The sequence below is a fragment of the Nannobrachium achirus genome, assembly GCF_963921795.1.
Source record: "Nannobrachium achirus genome assembly, chromosome: 20".
Classification (NCBI taxonomy): Eukaryota; Metazoa; Chordata; class Actinopteri; order Myctophiformes; family Myctophidae; genus Nannobrachium; species Nannobrachium achirus.
In genome coordinates this window covers 25,427,450-25,449,485 of record NC_137827.1, presented here as the reverse complement: position 1 = coordinate 25,449,485, position 22,036 = coordinate 25,427,450, and positions in this window count along the sequence as shown.

The window sequence follows — 22,036 nt, the reverse complement described above, 5'->3', positions numbered from 1 at the left end:
GGTGCGAGGCGTTGTGTGCTTGTAGATCTGCTGTTTTCACTACTTTTGTGCGACGACCTTGTATGATTTGCGAAAGAACGTACAAATTTGGAGATATGAGATTTCCACCCGACAACGATGATATACTAGTGTTGTTGCTGCTCTTATACCACCATTATTACTGGGGCTGGTGTGGGCCAGACGGTAGCCCCCCACGGGCCGCAAATGGCCCGCGGGCCGCCTATTGGGGACCCCTGTAGTTGTGTGTAAGCATCACTTTTGCCCACCATCCTACGTGGGTGTGTGTGTGTGTTAAACATGCGAGTGGAGCCACAGCTGGGCTGTGCATTGCGAGTGAACAGTGCATTGTAGTTGGCCATATGTTGGCATGAAGCGAGCAGGGCTTCCTCCACAATAAGAGTCACGTTTGTCTTCCTCCACAAAGACCCCTGTGCCATGTTTGGACCGCGAGGCGCTCATCGTCATCCCACATGAATTATGGGAACCGGTGTAAATAGGAAAGTCTTTTAATCGAATGTTTCGCGCCCTTAATGAAATGTCTCCATTCTTATCAGGTCCCCTTATGATCCATATGTTAACGTCTAATACAGAACTATTTATCTGTTCAATTTGCTCTTCCTCTCTCTTCTCTCTCTCCTCTCTCTCTCTCTCTCTCTCTCTCTCTCTCTCTCTCTCTCTCTCTCTCTCTCTCTCTCTCTCTCTCCCTCCATCTTTCTTATCTAAAATTGTGCCGTAAATTTGGCACTATGAATGATTATGCTTATCGACCTGCCCGTAGACCTCATATTCAAATTTTGTGGCATGATTAGCCTATTTATCTATATAATTGGATTGGACTGTGTGTGTGTGTGTGTGTGTGTGTGTGTGTGTGTGTGTGTGTGTGTGTGTGTGTGTGTGTGTGTGTGTGTGTGTGTGTGTGTGTGTGTGTGTGTGTGTGTGTGTGTGTGTGTGTGTGTGTGTGTGTGTGTGTGTGTGTGTGTGTACGCACGCGTGTTCGCATGTGTGCATGTGCACAAGCGCAAAATGTTGATTTAAAGATCCAAGACAAATATATGCTAAGAGAAGGTGGCCAACATAATTGTGTTTAAGATTAATTCCATTTGGATGCGATCAATAGTTTTACCCTTGAATGTCTTCTCTCTCTCTCTCTCTCTTTCTTTTTCTTTTTTTTTCGGCGCCTAATCAAGTTATTCTTGCCTATGAGATTATTGAAAAGAAAACAACCTCGGGCCCCGGCGTTAAAAACGAGACAACACACAGAATTCACTATGCCAAGGATTAGTGTCACGAGACGAGGGAGAGATTTGCACAGGCGAAATGTGAAACACCGCAACACAATACATTACAATAGTTTCTGGCGTGGTCGTAATTCATGCAAACATCCCAGGGCTATTTATACCACTCCACTAGAATCTAATTGTGTCCAATATATAATCCAACTAAGAATTACAGTGGCAGGGGTTCAAGTCCTGTCTAACATGAATATTTAAGAGGTGCTGTGTTGAAGACAAGTGTGACAATTTGTGCGCGCCATCGTTTAACATGCTGCCATTTGGGGTGTGTGTGTGTGTGTGTGTGTTTGTGTGTGTGTGTTTGTGTGTATGCGTGTTAGGGATGGGACGATATGAAACTTCCATATCACGATTATTGTGACAAAAGAAATCGCGATTTACGATATTATCGCGATAATCAAAATCCTTTATCCTGGGCCGGAACATTTGCCAAAAAATAGCAGATCTACAAGCTCACAAGGCGTCGCGACGCATTGTGAGCTTGTAGATCGGATATTTTTTGGCAAAGACATTTGATAGAGAGTGGAAAAAAAGACTCTATCAAGTATGTATATTATAAGTACCTTTTACCAATTATAGGGGGTTTAACACATCGGATGCCCACGTGATCTCTGACGTCTAATTTGCTGGTGCCCATGGCAACGCGTCATTTTACCTACCGGCGAGAGTACTGGCGAGAAAAGTAATCCGAGTAAATGTAATCCGAGTATGTCCTGTTTATTTCGCGAAAATCTTTTCTTTCAGTCAGGACCGTTTTTTATCATTTCTAAGCCACAGTGTTTGTGTTACGGCATGTAGAAGAGGCTGCCGTTTTGAGAAAAAAATGAAAAAAGGAAGAAAACAGCACTTTTCCGGAGAAAACAGCACTTTTGTGCAGCCGGTAAACAGGAAGTCAACGAGCCACACAGCACGTCTGGGTGACGTAATTGCGCGCTGCATGTTGGGAAATGGAGTTGTTTCATCACCGCGGTAGCCAAGTGCAGTAGCTACAGTACAGTATAGTTTACTGTACAACGCGTCAAACGCGTCGTTGGGCACTCGTAAAGATCAAAGAGATTGACGCGTAGACACCACGTGGGCACCCGATGTGTTAAGTGGTACCGGATATGCAGCTCAGCAAATAAAAGGTGAATTCATCCCAGTGCATGACTGAGGACGATATATCACGATAAATAAAATCTCCGCGATACAATTATCGTGAGTGTTTTTTATCACTATATACGATAATATCACTTATCGTCCCACCCCAATGCACGTGTGTGTGCGTGCGTGTGTGTTTGTTAGTGGGGTTGAACGACATGTGGCCAAATGAGTGTTGTTCTAGTAGGTTAGGGGTCATCTTTTGTATTACAGGGAGAGAAGATGTTGAATCGAGGGGCTAAGTTAATTCAGACTCCTCAAATTCGATCAGCGTGTGTGTGTTTGTTTTGTGGGTAACCTCTGTGTCCCATTTAGATGTGGTCCGGGAAGCATGCCTTTCATAAAACGATGCTTTTAGCATTTCAAACGCGGGATAAACACACAAGGCCACATGCTCACGATGCCGTACATTTGCGTGGATGTGTGGGCGCATGTGCGCGCGCACTCACACACGTGCAGCAACAGCACTGTACTAAATTATACACATACGCCAGGAGTCTTCAACGTTTTTAGGCCAAGGACCCCTTAGTTGGGAGAGAGATGAAGCAAAGGGACCCCCACAACCTTTTCAGAGATTCCATATAGTTTTATCGTTTGACAGCACAATCATCAGTGTATTTTGGATTCATGTCAATTTGTGTTTTCAAATATATAACCACTTGAACCGTCAATACAAATAAACTTGACCTTTCAGTCTGTACTTAGTCTGCTCTTTTTCCCCTCTACACCAAACCTATTTGCCAAAAATAGCCGATCTACAAGCTCACAACGCCTCGCAGCGCGAGCTTGTAGATCTGCTATTTTTGGCTAAAGTTATCAGAACATGGACGCTAGGGTTCAAGTGGTGAATATAAAAAAGGAGGAAAAAGTTTCTACCACACAAAGATTTGGAGGACCCTCTGTAGTAACTCTTAGGACCCCCAAGGGGTCCCGGACCCCCTGTTGAAGACCCCTGACATACGCTCTCCCAAACACCGCTTGGGAACACAAAAGTAAATTTATTTCATAACCACCCAAAACATTTATTTAAAATAAAACCGAATTGACTGGTCAACGCTTTACTGAAATCAATCGTCTCCTCACTATAGGCTCACTAATTGGTTTACTTGTTTGTGCCCAGGGATGTTCAAATACCAAGGTAATGTGAAATGTGAAAGTATGAGCTGATGCCAGATGACTAATGAGTCTCTAGAATATCCTCGTTGTCGGGTGGAAACCATATGTATGTCCAAAACCTTCATTGTCTTTTGTTATTATTTTAAGAACTATATAAAATAGTGAAAATAGCTGTTGCGAGGCGTTGTGTGCTATTTTCACTACTTTGGTGCGACACTCTTGTATGAAGTAGGGCTTTAATTTAGAAAAAACACACATTTGAAACTTGGAGATACAAGGTTTCTGCAGGACATGTGATGATATACTATATTCATCTCTCATAAAACAAAATACACACCCACACCCACACACACACACAAAAAAAAAAAGATTTATTCATTTGAAACTCAAATACCGTATAACCTTTATGGGTCTATTTTAGAGTTGGAAGAGCACAGAGATTTTTTTATGTGCACGCCTCCAAAAGTCACCCGTTGTCTGTGAAAGCCGGTGACAAGTGACTCTTAATGCTAATCGTTAATGAAGCCGTCGTTATTGACGCCGCTATACGAGGACATGCACGGCCGTTAAGAGTGTTTATTAATCAGGGAATAATAAGTAATCCGCGAACATTAATGGGAACGGATGAGACTAATGGATGACGCCTGCTCTCTCCCACACTTAAGCCGCCGACTTCATTACTGACAGAAAGATTAGTGGCATAACAGACTCCACCTGTGAGTGCGCACGCACACACACACACACACGCCCACAGACAAGCTCACACATACTGTACGCACGCACGCGCACGCTATTACTGTACTTGTGAGGACATCAAAGATTGTAGTTTGTCAATTAATCAAAATTACTATTAACTACAAGCTCACAACTCATTGTATTCGGTCATCACAACCCAACCCCTAAACCTTAACTGCCTATGAATGCCTATTCCTAACCCTTTCCCCAACATGAAAGTCTAATTGTCTTAACGTCTTTACAATACATACCGGGAGCATCTATCTAGGTCGTCCTCTGGTCAAGAATCAATCTGAAAATGCTCCATATTTTGTATCAAACTATTGATATCGTCGGTGTCGGGTGGAAACCTTGTATGTCCAAGACCGTTCGTTTTGTAGTTATCGTTTTAAAAATGAACTAAACTAGTGAAAATAGCAGATCTACAAGCACACACCGCCTCGCACCGCGAGGCACTGTGTGCTTGTAGATCGGCTGTTTTCACTACTTTTGTGCGACGGCCTTGTATGATGAAGCAGCTTTACTTTGCGAAAGAACGGACACATTTGGAACTTGGAGATACGAGGTTTCCACCCGACAACGACGATAAACAGTATACGTAGTTGATGCCTCATGCATACAAGTTGATGATTTCGTTCACAATGCAAATGGGGCTTTTACTTTTAGTTTCTTTACTCGCATTTTTGTGTTGTGTGTGGCTCTACTCATTGATAAAATTACATTTAATTAATCACACAAAATGGTGTGTAAGGACACTAACGCCACAAATCACTACAAATCTTTTTTTTAACCATAGAAGAACCATTTCTGTTGTGAGGATCAGGAAAATTGTGAGACATTTGGCCCTCAGAACTATAGAAATACAAGCACATACGCACACACACACACACACACACACACACACACACACACACACACACACACACACACACGCGCGCACAAGCACGCACACATGCACACGCACGCACTCCTGTGACAACATGATGGAACACTGTCAAGCTCATTTGCTCTTCAATAGACTATGTGTAATTAACAGTATCCTCTTGGAGAAGCTGCCCGAGAATAAAATGAATAGACATCAAATAAATCATCTGGCGAGGTTGGCTTCTTCTTCAATGCTTCCAATCTTATAATGACATTTTTTTTCTCTCTCTCCCCCCCTGCCCCCCCGCCCCCCCCGCCGCCATTGCTCCCCTTGCTCCATCGGGAGGAGCCGTTCCGGATGGATGTGGCGACGTTCTTTTTGCCTTGCATGGCCGCTGTGTTTTGGTGGCTGCTGGCAAGGGCGTCACAAGGGGGGGGGGGGAAGTGCGACTGAGTTACTAGGGCCCAAGGTGGAGGGGCCCTAGTAACTTTAGCTATTGAAAAATAGCAGATATACAAGCTCACAGCGCGGCACTATTTTTGAAAAGTCGTGAAAATGTCTGCAAATCTTTGAATATATGTATATTTTAAGCGAACATTTGTAACTCAAATTTTGCTTCTGGGGGGTCCCTGTAACTAAATATTTTGAGATGGGGGTCCGTGGCCAAATACGTATCCTTTTGGGGGTCCTTGACATGAAAAAGTTTGAGCACCACTGACATGGAAACATAGGTTTCTTGCACACATTTTCACAATTTTTCAAAAATAGCAGATCTACAAGCTCGGTGCCGCGCTGTGAGCTTGTATATCTGCTATTTTTCAATAGTTCATGGGGGGCCCGCATCCGTGTATCCTTGTACCCAGGGCCCAGAATTTGGCGTGACGCCCCTGGCTGCTGGAGAAGAGATCTTTTTTTCTTTCTTTCTTTCTTCTTCCCACAACCCTCGCTGCTTCTTCTCTTCTCAGTCACCAACCATGACGGCTCGAGTCAGTCACTCACTTCACACTAGCTGTTGGAGCAAAAAGTTAATTTCAGCCAGGCTCCTGTAAAATGTCCTTTAGCCATACCCCCATGAGCACGTCCTCTCATGAGCCTCGTCGTACATCATCTGGATCTAATGTAGACGCAGGGGCGTCGCACCAAATCCTGGTCCCTGGGAGGGAGGGTACAAGGATTCACTAGGAGCGCCGTCTGAATGTTCTTCATAGGGGGAGGGGGTTTAATCTATTTAGACTGGGATACACATTATTATTTGTTATTTTGTGCTTTAACTATTGAAACATGGCAGATATACAAGCTAACAACGCCAATCCCAGCGTTCTGAAAAAACATGAAAAATTTGTGAAAAGTCTTTGAATATTTCAAATGGTGGTGCTTTTTCATGTGAAGGACCCCCAAAATGATATGTATTTGGCCACGGACCACCATCTCAAAATATTTCGTTCCAGGGACCCCCCAGAAGCAAAATGTCAGCTACAAATGTTCGCTTAAAAAATACATATATTCAAAGATTTGCAAGCATTTTCACGGCTTTTCAAAAATAGCAGATCTACAAGCTCACTGAGTTGTATATCTGCTATTTTTCAATAGCTAACGTTTAAAATAATTAAGGCCCCTCCACCTTGGGCCATAGTAACTCAGTCCCACTTTCCCCCCCCTTGTGACGCCCCTGTCTGGTGTAGATGGGAGGAGGGGGGAGAGGAAGAGAGGGGGGGACGCTTCTATATAATGCGTCCCGAACTGTTCCGGATTGCATATCTCTCGCCCGGTCGACCAAAGGGTTAAGCACTTAGCCCGAGACATGACAATACAAAGTTCTCCCCACTGCACTATAACATGCTCTGTGAAAGTGATAAGCGTGCCGTCTGATCAAGCATCCCAGCGTTCTATATCAGTCTCTCCATAACGGATCCCCCCCGATGACTCCAGCGCGGCTGCATTATTTAGATGGAATAAAACGCCGGAAGGAAGCGACGGGAGGAGGAAGGAAGAGGGGACTCGGTGTTTCATAAAGCGGGGAGTAGTGTGATAGTCTAAATGTTGTAATGACGACTGCACCTAGAGGGCTGTTGGGGTGAAAGGGGATACATTTTTATTTATGTGTGACTGTGTGTGCGTGTGTGTGTGTGTGTGTGTGTGTGTGTGTGTGTGTGTGTGTGTGTGTGTGTGTGTGTGTGTGTGTGTGTGTGTGTGTGTGTGTGTGTGTTTAGGGTAAGGGTTAGAGATAGGGTTAGTGTCGGAATGGAGACATGTCGGAAAGGAGACATGTCGGAGTGGCGGAGTGTAACCGTCTGATTGCATCGTCCTTGTACTTCAAAATAAAGTGCAATTGCTTGAATTAAACCCCATTTACCGTTAACGATGGCAAAACGGATGGCCTTAATTGGATAAAACTTTATATGGTTTTCAGTTCCACGTAGTGAAACAGTGTACAATTCCGTACAGTTTCCTGTTTCTTACACTGCTTGCTCATCTTGCTGATTTACAGTCTTTTCATTGACCAGAGGTTTGGGCCACTACAGCTCCATATATGGGCATATAATGACATCAGCAAACTCCATATATGGCCATAAAAGGGACAAGGACTGCAGGTATAATATACAGTTGTCCACACCCGACCTATCCGACTGACTCCAAACTTGGACCTGTAGTGTCAAGTGCCCGACGTAAGTGTGGGGTTTGCGTAGAGGCTCGAACTCTACGTACCTCTAGTTGTTTGAAAAATCACACCCAGTGTGAAGTGAGCGGTGTTATTTATGACCCTTTTCTCTGGACAAATGGACAGTGGTTTCCTCTTTACAGGAGCACAGCTCAAAAGTCCAATCATGTTGAACTCCTTGTGCATTTCGTTTTTGTTGTGTATGACGTCATCAGTGCATGTTGATCTCCATATGTCCATTTGAAGGGGGCTATGCGCATTTCACTCCATAAACAGTATGTGCATTTGATGTAATGTTTGAGGGATTGGTGGGATTTTAACTTGCTGTTAGTGTGGTTGCTACCATAGTACTTGTCTGACTTTATTATTTTGCTGCGCTATTCCTCACGCACTTGGGCCATACAGTATGTCAAATTGACCGGCTTCATCGGGACTCACAGGGCTGCATTTTGCTAAGAGATAATGTTATCTAACTATCTAACTATTAAACGACAAATTGTCTGTCTGTCACCTATAGCCAACAAGGGACCAGCGTTCCTGGTGACGTCACCATCAATAAGTGTGACCTGAAATTGCTAGCACATATTGCTGGTGCATAAGTAGGACATATGGGCAGAACGTGACATCATCAGTGACACCAGTATGGCTTATAACTGTTTGTGCGTCAGAATAGTCTCCAGATTTACAGTAGAAGGAAAAAAAACCAGGAAGCAGACAAAAGGGGACGTAAACGAGAATTATCAAGCACCCAACCTCTCAGTCAGCTACACAGCAGGGCTGAAATACCAGACCGACTGCCGACCGGTCCAACTTCAACTACTTCCATTGTCACCTCACAAGTTCAAGAGTGTGACAACTGCCATGAGCAATCCAGCCCCTCCACCCTACCAAGGTGAACCCGCCTTTGGTTACCCGCCACTTGGACAGGGGTACCAACCGGCTGGACAGGGGCACCCACAACCAAAGAGCCATGGAACTCTACCACCTTATGGCCAAATATACCCTGCAATCCCAGGACAGCACCCTAAGGGCATGGTGTTCCTGCCTGGACAGGGGTACCCACCGCCAAAGAGCCATGGACCTCTATCACAGTATGGAGGTGCACCTTATGGCCAACTAAACCCTGCAATCCCAGGACAGCAGCCACCCCAACTAGGGTGTGGGTGCCCCCATGGGTGCCCCTGCACCCTCGAGCTCCTACATGTGAAGCTGCCCCCACTTGCTAAACCGGTCAATACCCACATGTTATACTCCATCTTCACCATGTTGTTCTGCTTCCAGCCTCTCGGCATCGCTGCCTTCATCTTCTCCATCTGTGCCCGTATTGCGAACCAGTCGGGAGACCAGCTGCGGGCAGAGCAGAGCAGTAGGATTAGCAGAACCCTGAACAATGTGGCGCTGGGAATTGGCCTCACTATGCTCTTCCTGGTCTTCATCTACATCTATAACTTTGACGAAGATATAGTTATAGATTTCCCCAAAAACATCTTTCCCATGATGGGGTGGCCATAGCTGAATGGTTAGAGCAGTGTTTCTCAAACTTTCGAATCTCAAGGTCTCCCCTTAACTCTGACAGTGTACAAATGGAACCATTTGTACACTGTCAAGAGTTACAGGCTTGTATGGGTCAATTTATACCCCCATAAAGGAACCCACTGAGTCCTTGGAATCCACTTTGAGAAACATTGGGTTAGAGAGCCCAACTGGGACTCCGGAGGTCCCCGGTACGATTTAAGCCCTCAGCAATGTGTCCCTGAGCAAGACACTTAACTTAACCCCTATTCACCTTATTCCTGGCCACTCCCAGGAAGTAGGGCAAAATACCTGGGAAAGTGGTAAACAGGTAACTCAATGATGTTGGGCTCTTGGTGAACTTTGGCTTTTTTTCTAATGTTTTTTTTTGAGCGGTGGTAAACCGCTCCATAGAGTGGCTGTGTGTGTGTCTGTAGCCTTTTTCCTCAGCGTTTTGCCATAGCAAAACGTGTGTGTAGCATAGCCTGTACATCCTAGACTCAAATCCTAGTCTGAAGACGATATGCAAGAATGACCACCGCTCACTTCACAATGGGTGTGATTTTTTTAACCAGTGGTTTCATGTCAAGGACAGTGACTAATGATTACCACCTGATGAAGGCCAGCTGATGGCCGAAAGGTCGTCAAACTTTGTTTTAACACACATCAGCTGTTGTGCGGACTTCTATTCTTTTTAATCGTACAGTATGTCGACCTGAGCCCAGCGGCAGCACTTGGAAAGATGTGTGCATCACCTTGTTCTTTTAACTTCATATCAAGGACCCCCAGATTAATATATTATTCCAGAGTCACATACCCCCATCTGAAAATATGTGGTGCCAGTGACAAGCTCACAATGTGTTGCAATGTGCGTATCTGCTATTTTCAAACAGCCGATGTAAAGTAGTAAAACTGAGCCTAGTATAGTTTAATTTATCAAACTATTAATTTAGTGAATGTCTGATCATCTGCATGCTGACATCACTGATACTACACAGTTTTGCCGCCATGGTAACCATCTGTCTGCATGCTGCTGACATCACTGATACTAATTTAGCGAATATCTGTCCGCCGTCTGTCTGAAGTACTCTGACGTCATACTGGCCTGGACACAGAACACCATGTATGGGCATAAAAATCTGCCAAACGGTCATTCCAACATGGAACACCATATATGGTCATAAAGATCTGCCCAACGGGCACTCCAACATTACTTCTACATTACTCAGACACCCCAGGCACAGGACTAGTATACATTTATTTGTGAATTAATTTTCTCCATTGACTTTAGTTAAAATTTTTACTTTTCCCAAATATGGAGATGTCTGACATCATAGACCACATGAGGGCATTCCAAGATATGGGCACCCACACTTGCAATTTCCAAATGCATCTTTCTAGTTAAACTCCACTGTAACTTGGGCTGTGAATTCTACCAGTCTGAATTAACTGTGTTTGGCAGCCGAGTTTAGTCCATATGTGACATGGGGAGTTCCTTCAACAGGAAAGTTGCTCGCGGTGACTGTTCACTGTCACTTCCGCTTGCACTGGTCAGCTGCCATATCTTCCCAAGGGCTTATATGGAAGCTGACCAATCAGCACGGCCAAGTTCCCGCCTCACACTGAACTGGCATTGAGCGACCTTGCTACTTAAGGACAAAACTTGGCTGCCGAACACGGTTGAGACTAGGTATTCTCCTCTGTCCGTCCGTGTGTCCTTGTTAGCCTCACAACTGAGTGGTGCCAGGCCAAATCTGCAGTTTTTCTTTTTACTGCAATGGTGTGTGTGTGTGTGTGTGTGTGTGTGTGTGTGTGTGTGTGTGTGTGTGTGTGTGTGTGTGTGTGTGTGTGTGTGTGTGTGTGTGTGTGTGTGTGTGTGTGTGTGTGTGTGTGTGTGTGTGTGTGTGTGTGTGTGTGTGTGTGTGTGTGTGGCCAGCTAATCTCTGGCACTGTTTGACCAAACCTTTTTTGTTCAACTTCAAAATTACATCACTCGCAACTTCTGAAAAGCATTACCCCGAATTAGTGTTCGGAAAGCTGCACGTTGGAAAGTTCCGACTTTCCGACGAAAAGTTTGCGAGAGTCAATACAGCGTCCGATTTCACGTAAATTCCCACTAGGCCGGGGAAGAAATGACACCCTTTTCACATTGTCCTGTTTTTCTTTTTTTCTTTTTTTTTATTCCATCCTGATTGGCTAAGATTGGCAGCTAAAGTTTGCAGGAGGGGTCCGTTTTGAACAAAATTACTCCGTAAAACATCACACTGGCTTGTTATAGCCCCACCAGGAGGCCGTTTTACAAAACTATTTTTGTCCTACACATTATCTTGCACAATATCTCTCTCTATTATATATCCATGTCTTCAAGACGGACCTTTCATCCTGATCGTCTACGGTTATGCGGATGTCCAGTTGCTGCAGCTGCTCTTCGTTGGAGCTGCGTTGAACATTGCGACAGAAACACAAGCTGTGGTGAACATCCAGACCAGGCATGTGTCAGGGGCTGTTTGTTTAGTTTTTGGAGCATAGAGACAACAGAGGCCAGCACACAGCCTGCAGGTACGAGACAGCAGCTTCACTTTAAGGCAGCGATACACAGATGTGACATTCCAAATTCCTAGGTGTTGCTTCATCTCCCGTAGTGTTTCTCCCCTGAATTGACTCATGGCATTCAAGTACAACAAAAGCAAAGGCCACTACATGCCAAATAAGTTTTGGGAAAGGGGGGGAAATGCTAAAATCTCTTGACAGCATGTCAGCGAGGCTGATGTGATGACCACCAAAATGCAGCCCCCTTCAGGGACATGCTGGGCCCCTGTTTCAGCCGGGAAAAAGAGTTGGAGAGGCCCTCATTGCGCGCTGTAGAGAGAGAGATCTCTCTATAGCGCTGCTGCTACTCAAAGATTTGCCATTTCAGATCATGACAAGTGACAAGCCAGTGGGCCAATTACATGAGTTATATTTCGTTGTTGTCGGGTGGAAACCTTGTATGTCCAAAACCGTTTATTTTGTATTTATCATTTTAAAAATGATTTAAACTATAGTGAAAACAGCCGATCTACAAGCACACAACGCCGATCTGCTGTTTTCACTTTCTGCTGTTTTCACTTTTATCCATCTGTAATGGCTGGCCCGGACCGGCCGGGAATGAACCGGCCGTTCGGGAGTTGTCCCGCTTTTCCCAATGGCCAGCACGTCCCTGGCCCCCTTCCCCGCCAAAATAAAGGCCCGGCAAAACTTCCGGGCAAGAACACAGGGACCTAATTTCTCTGAGAGCACAAGACTGAGGGATCTCGGAGAGCCGTGTGAAAAATGCCACTGATCATCACGCTCAAGCAAACCCCCCCTCTCTCTCTGTCACGGCTGTCGCCGGCGAGCAAAGCAGCGCCCAGAAGTCTCCATCATCAGCCTCAGACCCCGGGGACAGGAGAAATCACATTATATCTGCTGTCACACAAAGTCACTGTCAAGGTGTAGTGGAGAGGCACACGCTGAGGGTGCTCCGGTGTGATGCTGTGCAGAGACCCAGAAATACCTTAAACCAAGCCCCCGCCCCCCCGCCGCCTTCCTTCCCCCCCTAGGGGTGTCGCACCAAATTCTGGGCACTGGGTACAAGGATTCACTCATGTTTTGTGCTTTAAAGGACCACTTCACCTCTGGGACAACCAGATGTTATTTTATTGTTGTTTGGGACACGATCAACACAATCTTGAGTTATTTTTGAGATGTGGTAAACCGCTCCTATACGTGGCTGTGCGTGTGTCTGTAGCCTTTTTCCTCAGCGTTTTGCCATAGTAAAATGTGTTTACGTAGCATCATGTTTGTCTAGTGATGTCATATGTCGTATGTCTGTAGCCTTTTTCCTCAGCGTTTTGCCATATCCGTCTGTGTGTAGCATAGCCTGTACATCCTAGATTCAAATCTGAAGACGTTATGCAAGCACGACCACCGCTCACTTCACATTGGGTGTGATTTTTTGTGTTCAATCTGTGTTTTTAGATATTTTAGTATTTCAGCATGCTACACCTGGTCATATGATGCGTTTTGCATCATATGATGCAATAGATGATGCAACATCATGCTACAAAGCATCATATGGCACTCGGTGCCGCGCTGTGAGCTTGTATATCTGCTATTTTTCAATAGTTAAAGTATAAAATAACGAAGGCCCCTCCACCTTGGGCCTTGGTAACTCAGTCCCACTCTCCCCCCCTTGTGACGCCCCCTGCGAGTCCCTCCCTCCGGCTACAGCCATGCTTTGGTTCCTAACAACTGAGACACGTTTCACAGCAGTTTATAAGGCGACGGAACGCTCGGGCTCTCATCTCGTTTGTTCCTACAACACCCCTGGTGTCTTCAAGGAGTGTTTGTTGCTGGGGAGATGCATGGTGGAGTGGAGTGCTGAGGACTGAGGCAACGCAACGCACAACGTTAACCTGGTGTTCACTTCAGGCACTTCATCACAATTTGATAAAGAGTAGGGGTCTCGTTTTTACACCGGCAATACGCGTGCACGCACACACACGTGTGCACACATGCAGACAAACATAGGCTATTCCCTCCCTCTCACATGCACACACACACACACACGCGCGCGCGCGGATACATGCGCACATGGATACACAATCGTGCGCACACATGCACACACATGAGGGTGTGCACAGACAGACATATACCCTCTCTCTCACACACACACACACACACACACACACACACGCACACACACGCGCGCGCACGCGCACACACACACACACACACACACACACACACACACACACACACACACACACACACACACACACACACACACACACACACACACACACACACACTCAAACACACACACCACACCCCCCCTCCAGGTTTCTAATAAGAGGAACTGCCTATCAAACCTGGGCTCTGGATGATGAAATTGCACCGCAATAGTGAGCGGAGCGGAGCGGGGCGTGCGTCTACCGGGCTGCTTGTTCAGCACACACATGGCGGGCGAGCATGCTTCATGCCGGAGCGCACACACGCGCACGCACGCAGACCTTCTGTGTAACGCGCTCACACTGTGCTGACCATGTTGTGTCAGTGTGGACGACAGGGTCTCCAGAGGCACCCCCGCTGCCCGCAGAGAAACAAAAGAACACAACCCAGCTATACAGCCCTGCTGGGGACCGAATTAAACACACATCACATGCCCCGCTGCCCCCTCCACAGTCACGCAAGCACACGCACGCACGCACGCGTCACACATTTGTCTTATTATACTTTTTTAGGTTTGCCATTTTTTCCCCAACCTGGGATCCCTGCTATGTTTTTAACCATAAAACTGATTCTCATGTTCCTCACAATGTTGATATGTTAGACTCTACCATACTAGTGACGCACGCACGCATGCACACACACGCACGCACGCACGCACGCACGCACGCACGCAAGCACACATACACACACACCCCATAATTCCAATTACCATATTGCACACACACACACACACACACACACACACACACACACACACACACACACACGCACGCACCGTGCTCTGGAGAAATATGGTGTAGCTTCACTCAGTCAGCCATGACTGTGAATCAATTTGTCACTTCTTTTTTATCAGTCACTTCAAATTGCGCTGTCTGTAATCTCCGCCAGAATAAAAGTTCACTCGAGTTGGATTTAAATAATGCTTTTTGCCAGTTCTGTAGCTGGTATGGAGAGAGAGAGAGGGAGAGAGAGAGAGAGAGAGAGACATGGGTGTGAGAAGGAGAACATGCCGTTTTTGATTGACTGCATTGCGCTTCCGCCAAACCATATACAGTCCATATAGTATCCAGTAGTTAGGATGAGTTTGTCATTGTTTAAGGCCCTTTAGGGACCGCATCTCATAAACCTTTCATAGAGTGTTCCCAACAAAATGTGTAAGGCATTTCTTAATCCCGTAGTCTTTCACTCTCAGGAGACAATCCTTGACTGAGAGACACTGGAACCGACCGTGTACTGTGTACCGTGTGTGTCTGTGCCCGGCTGCCCGCCGTTTCCCAATTCCCAGGGAGCTCGAAAAGCACACGCGCGTTGTTATTCACGATCGCCCGTAAGTCTCTGCGCCGGTTTGTTTGCCTTCACTCGCCCCAATTTATGTGTCCAAGTCGTTAGTCATTCAGCACGGCATGCTGGGTACATATGTTAACCTATTAAGACCTGGAATTATTGAAAAATAGCAGCGATACAAGCTCACAGCGCGCTGCGAGCTTGTAGATCTGCTATTTTTGAAAGATCGTGAAAATGTTTGCAAATCTTTGAATAGTCTACTTTTCAAAGCAAACTTTTGTAACTCAAATCTCTGCTTCTGGGTGGTCCCTGGAACGACATGTTTTGAGATGGGGGTCCGCGGCCAAATATACATGTAATTTTGGAGGTCCTTGACATGAAAAAGTTTGAAAACCACTGATTTAGAAGGAGGATTTAGAAGACCTCTACAGAACAGGGTCAACATAATCAAAGACTTGCAACACATTGTGTCGATTCTTTCAAAAATGGCAAATCTACACGCTCGAGTGCCGCGCTGCGAGCTTGTATATCTGCTATTTTTCAATAGTTAAAGCACAAAATAATGGTTAAAGTGACTCAGATTTGCCTTCCCGGTCTCAGTATGTTAATGACAGAAAGTGCTTATATTGTTATTCAGTCCATTTACAGCCCCACTGTGGCTGGCTTTCGCTGCACTGCCTGGACCTCTGGCTCTCTGTTAAGCTCCGGCAGCTGCCCACCTCCCCCTCCCTCCCCCAGTCCACCTTGTGCTCCCTTTACCGACAGAGTGGAATCAGCAAAAAGAGACCCCCTCGCCAATCCCTCAGAGAAGCCAACTCTATTTCATGTCAAGAATAGCAAATAGGGCTGCGTATGGTGAAAAAAGTTTGCTATGCACTTTTCCTTCCTTCCTTTTTTAAAAGAATAGGCTGGGTGACACATGACGGCGAAGGTGCATTTTCATTTGGTATTGACAGTAATTGTGATTGTGTACTAGTGGCATCAACGTGCTGGATGTCTACCGACCGAGCACCACATCGTCGCCGTCGGGCAGAAACCTCGTATCTCCAAGTTTCAAATTTGTACGTTTTTTCACCGAGTAAAGCCCTGCTTCATCATACAAGGCTGTCGCACAAAAGTAGTGAAAACAGCCGATCTACAAGCACACAACGCCTCGCGGTGCGAGGCGTTGTGTGCTTATAGATCGGCTGTTTTCACTAGTTTAGTTCATTTTTAAAATGATAAATATAAAACGAACGGTCTCGGACATACACAGTTTCCACCCGACAACGACGATAATGTGGATAGGGACCTGCTCCTCGACGTAATAGGACATTTTTACCTATTAACTGTGAAAAACAATTTGCGCCTTCATTCATTTGTTCTGCTTGGGTTCCCGGAAATGCATTTGCCTGCTGGGATATCATTAGAGCCAGGAGACACATACATACTTGTAATTGTAAGAAGACAGATTATCCTCCACAGATAAAGAAGATATGGATAATTCTATGTGTCCTCTGCGCTGCCTTATGTGTTAAATAGAGGCTGCGCGTGGCATTATCCATCTAAAGTTAATTCCATTAGGGGCCACTTTAACATACTCTTCACGCGCAAAACGTAAACATGGATATGGCAACCATTTACATTCTTAGCAAATGCCCTAATTTGTAACATTGTGCACGGGCAACTGAACACGCGGGTATATAATAGCGCGTAGCCTCATTGATACTGTATGCTGCTTGTTGGCACGTGATATGCTTTTCTCATGTTTGCGTAAATGCATGGAGGCTGATGAGCTGGCACTCCAGATGACCTTGCATAGTGGAGTGAGTGCAGGGGGCCCCAAGGATATAGCCTCATTTCCCCTCGCACTCCCGCCCCAAATCCCAGGATCCCGGGTTCAACCGGAGAGCCCGGCCTTGAACTTCCCTTGTTGTGGCGCTATACATATCTTATTGGAGTGTTGCGAGCAGCGGTTCCCAACCTGTGGGCCGGGCACCGCTGGTGGGCCCTGAGCATAGTGTACGTGCGTCCCCACGTAATTGGCAAAACACTGTGATTTGAATGATAATTGCGACCATAGGTCGCAGTCTACTATGAAACCTGGCAGATCCTGTCCGTACGTCAGCGGGTAATGCCTCAATGTCTATAGCTGACTTGTTGTGACCTCACATTGTTGACTCAATGACCAAGACAGCCAGTTCTGGCAATCATGGAGATCCCTGATGTCATCAATATTAAGCCCATATTTGGCAATGCCCATATATGGCCAAGACAGAATTCATTTGCAAATCAAGACTGCTCAATATCATCACCTGGATATTCATATATGAAGATCACGACATAACCCTGGATATCCATACATGGAGACGACTGGATCATTACTTAGATCTCCATATACTGTATGTAGCTGACCTACATCTGATTCCCAGATGATGTCCTGTCAGGCCATCCACACTAATAGAATCCCCTTTATGCCATCAATATTAGGCCCATATCTGGGAATTCCCATACAATAGAATCCCTTTTATTCCCATCAATATTAAGCCCATATCTGGGAATGCCCATATATAGACATATTTGCGTCGGTCTAACCAGTGTGTGGTTGACGTGTCACGCTTGCAAATTAATTCCGTCTTTGTCCCTTTTATGCCCATATATGGAGATCCCTGTCCCGATGTTTGGCAATGCCCATATGGGCTTAGGGCGTCTTATTGGTTAATATAGTGTATATCTTTTTTAAATCATGGTATATTTGAGCGATGCTCCTGGAAGGAGCTAAGCTCCAACATCTGGGCCCCAAGAAAATGTCCGGGCTCTGAAGTGTGGCCTACATCTTGGCACAAAGCGCTCAAAGTTTGTTGTACACCCAGGGTCACATTGACGCTTAATGCAATTATCTCATAAATAGCACCTTTCACTTCACACTAGGTGTGATTTCTTTTCTATAAAACCTTGAAAATGTGTTTTCATTGTGATACCGATAAATAAGGACTTAAATATACTATTTTAGTTCCATTGATCAAAGCTGGAACAAAGTCGCTTGATTGATCATTAAAATGAACATGCTCTGAAAATGCACGCGGCCCACCCAGAGTGGTCAGATGGGTGGGCCGTTAGCACTTTTGAGACTTTCAAGCGGGCCCTGAGACAGAAAAGGTTGGGGACCTCTGGTGTAGAGTATGTCGTCGTTGTCGGGTGGAAACCTTGTATGTCCAAAACCATTCGTTTTTATCATTAAAAAAATGTACTAAACTAGTGAAAAAAGCCGATGTAGATCTGCTGTTTTCACAACTTTTGTGCAACGGCCTTGTATGATGAAGTAGGGCTTTACTTTGCGAAAAAACGTACACATTTGAAACTTGGAGATATGAGGTTTCCGCTCGACAACGACGATGTACTGTATGTGAGTGCGGGCAAGTGACATGAAATGGAACCCCTGCTGTGCAGCTTTTATTTCCCGAGCCATCTGACAGATAGATTGAGAGACAAAGTGTGAAACGACAAGCTCGTAGTGTAGTAAAAGCTTCATCTATCCGTCTTCTCCGTACTTGCTACCATATTTCTCTGAACCAATGCCTTTTATTTTATTTTTTTATTTATTTTTTTACAAGATCCATAGTGGCATAAGGTCCTAGCTTCTGAGGATCAGGGGTTGACGACAGGCCACGATATAGTGATCCATTTCTTGCGCATCCATGAGGAAGCAGCTTCTCGTACCTTCATCACCCCGAAGCCGCGCACCTCTTGGCTCCACTGGGGGCCGATGATGTATGAAGTGGCTGCTCTGTTTATGGCTGGACGGTAAAAGAAGAGGAGACTGGAGAGAGAGAGAGGGAGGGAGAGAGAGAGAGAGAGAGAGAGAGAGAGAGAGAGAGAGAGAGAGAGAGAGAGAGAGAGAGAGAGAGAGAGAGAGAGAGAGAGTGTGTTTGGGATGCGGGGGCAGGAGCGGATGGTAAATGAAATAGTGGACCTATGCTGGTATATATCGTCGTTGTCGGGTGAAAACCTTGTATGTCCAAAACCGTTGGTTTTGCATTTATATCATTTAAAAAATGATTTAAACTAGTGAAAACAGCCGATCTACAAGCACACAACGCCTCGCGGTGCGAAGCGTTGTGTGCTTGTAGATCTGCTGTTTTCACTACTTTTGTGCGACGGCCTCGTTTGATGAAGCAGGGCTTTGCTTCGCGAAAGAACGTACAAATTTGAAACTTGGAGATACGAGGTTTCTGCCCGACCGTGACAATATGCTGGTATATATGAGGGGAGAGAGGTGTTTATTTCCCGCCATGCCACTGCGATGTCATTCCAGTCCTCACGGGGCATTCTTCATTTTAAGTGCACGGTGTCCACAGGTCAGGCCATACCTCCGGTCCTCTCTCTACCACGGTACACAGTGGAATCCTCAGTGTTACATTTAACTCAGAAGAGTGCGCCGAGGGACCCGTCAGGGTCCATTTGGTTCCATTCTGCACACTCTTAAATAAACACGAAGGATTTTTTTTTTTTGTTTTGCTTTTCTGGGTATACCTTGCGCTGCGCTTTAGTATATTATGTGCAACCTCCACACCACATGATGGAGCACAGTAACACACACATGATGAAAATCACATTTTGGACACTTTACTTGCGGTATATACGCTTTTTCTCCAGCTTCCTCGCCGGGCTTTCTATTTCTGAGGCACTGCGCGAGCCGCAGAGCACTTAATTCATTAAGACCTGGAACTATTGAAAAATTGCTGGTATACAAGCTCATAGCTATGAGCTTGTAGATCTGCTGTTTTTGTTTTAAATCGTGAAAATTTAAGCAAATCTTTCAATATACATTTTTCAAAGCACACTTTTGCAACTCAAATCTCTGCTTCTGGGGGTCCCTCTGCAACAACATATTTTGAGATGGGGGTCCGCGGCCAAATACATGTAATTGTGGGGGTCCTTGACACGAAAATGTTTGAGAACCACTGATTTTGAAGAAGGATTCGGAAGACATTTATAGAATCGGGTCAAAAATATTCCCAAATTTTGTCAAAAAATAGCAGATCTACGCGCTCACAGCGCGGCACCGAGTGCCGCGCTGTGAGCTTGTATATCTGCAATTTTTTTAATATACGTAGTTAAAGCATAAAGTAATGGTTATAGAACGCGTTCCCCGTTGTCATTGGAAGAGGGCGATCCATGCGCGTCCTCCACAGAGGTGAAGTCATACGTACAGAAACACTTTACAGCGCATGGGCCTGAGAGACTATGACGGACATTATATCAGCTGTGGTATTGAGTGTCAGCGTGGAAGTGCTGATGAGGGATCGCTGGCCGGGGTGCTTTTCACCGCCTCATTCATAATAAAAAAGCCCAAACTCATTCTACCTCAGCACTCTCTCTCTCTCTTCCCACTGCACTCTGTCACTTACTGTTAGGCCGGTGCCTCTCAAAGCGGGGTTTCCGCGGACCACCAGGGGTCCTTAGTAGGGCTGTCACAATTATTACATAATCGTCTAATCGTGATTATTTGACATTATCGCAATTATTTTGTCATAATCGTCATAATCGTGAATGTTGAAAAATTTCAGAAATAGTGGAAATAGCAGATCTACAAGCTCACAACGCGTCGCATCGCTACACGTTGTGAGCTTGTAGACCGGCTATTTCCACTATCAAAGTTATTTTTTAAGTAGTAAGTTGTCAAATATGTCAGTAATTTCTTTGTATATTTAGGTTATGTCATATCTACCACGTACAACTTCAAAGCCTAAAAGCCAAACAGAAATGTAATTATCAACGACAAAATCACAATTTAATCGTTAATAGCCAATTATTTGAGTGACAATTAATCTTCATGTAAAATGTCATTTTGTGACAGCCCTAGTCCTTAGGGAGGATTCCAGGGGGGTCCCCAGCTAAATGTGTTAATACGGCATCACAGTCATTTTAACCACTTTATTATCTATATTTTTGGCTATTGTATTCACTATTTTTGTTTCAACATTTTGAAACCAACTTTAAACAAATCTTCTCTTCTGGGGGTCACATTTTCAGATGGGGAGTCCGCGGCCAAATACATACAAGTTTGAGAACCACTGACGCAGACACTATAAAGCCAGAGTGTAAATTTGACTCTTAACTCATAGGATGCCCATGAGGTGTCTACACGCCAATCTCTTTGATGTCTCTGGAGGCCCACGACGCGTTGATGTGTTTACTGTATTTACAGTATTAACTTTAAATCTCACCGTTAGGTTGGGGCTGCGCCTGGATGTAGCCCAATAGCCGCTAGTCGTTTCGAGTCGATGCTGAGAGCATCGCGCGGCCGTTTTTCTCCGTATACTCCATTGCATTTCCCCATCTTTAACGCCCTTTATCTCTGATGTTTGTTTTATGGCTAAAACTGTGGCGGGGTGCGGCAAAATGTCCAAATTTTGATCGGCAATGAACAGCTATGATCAACACTTGTCTATACAGAAAGTTACACAATAACATCCTGTCTGCGCTCATGTGACCAAGTGACGTCATGACGCATGCATTGACGCAGCAGAGCCGGATTCAATACAATGGTGGTGGGCCTGGGTAGCGAGAGGGGATAAATGGGGCAATCCAGGGGCACCCGATGTGTTAATAAACCCAAATGGACCCTCACATGGTTAAATCAACACTGAGGTATTTGTGCACCTTGAATAAAAGGCTAGGATGTATGCTTACTATGCT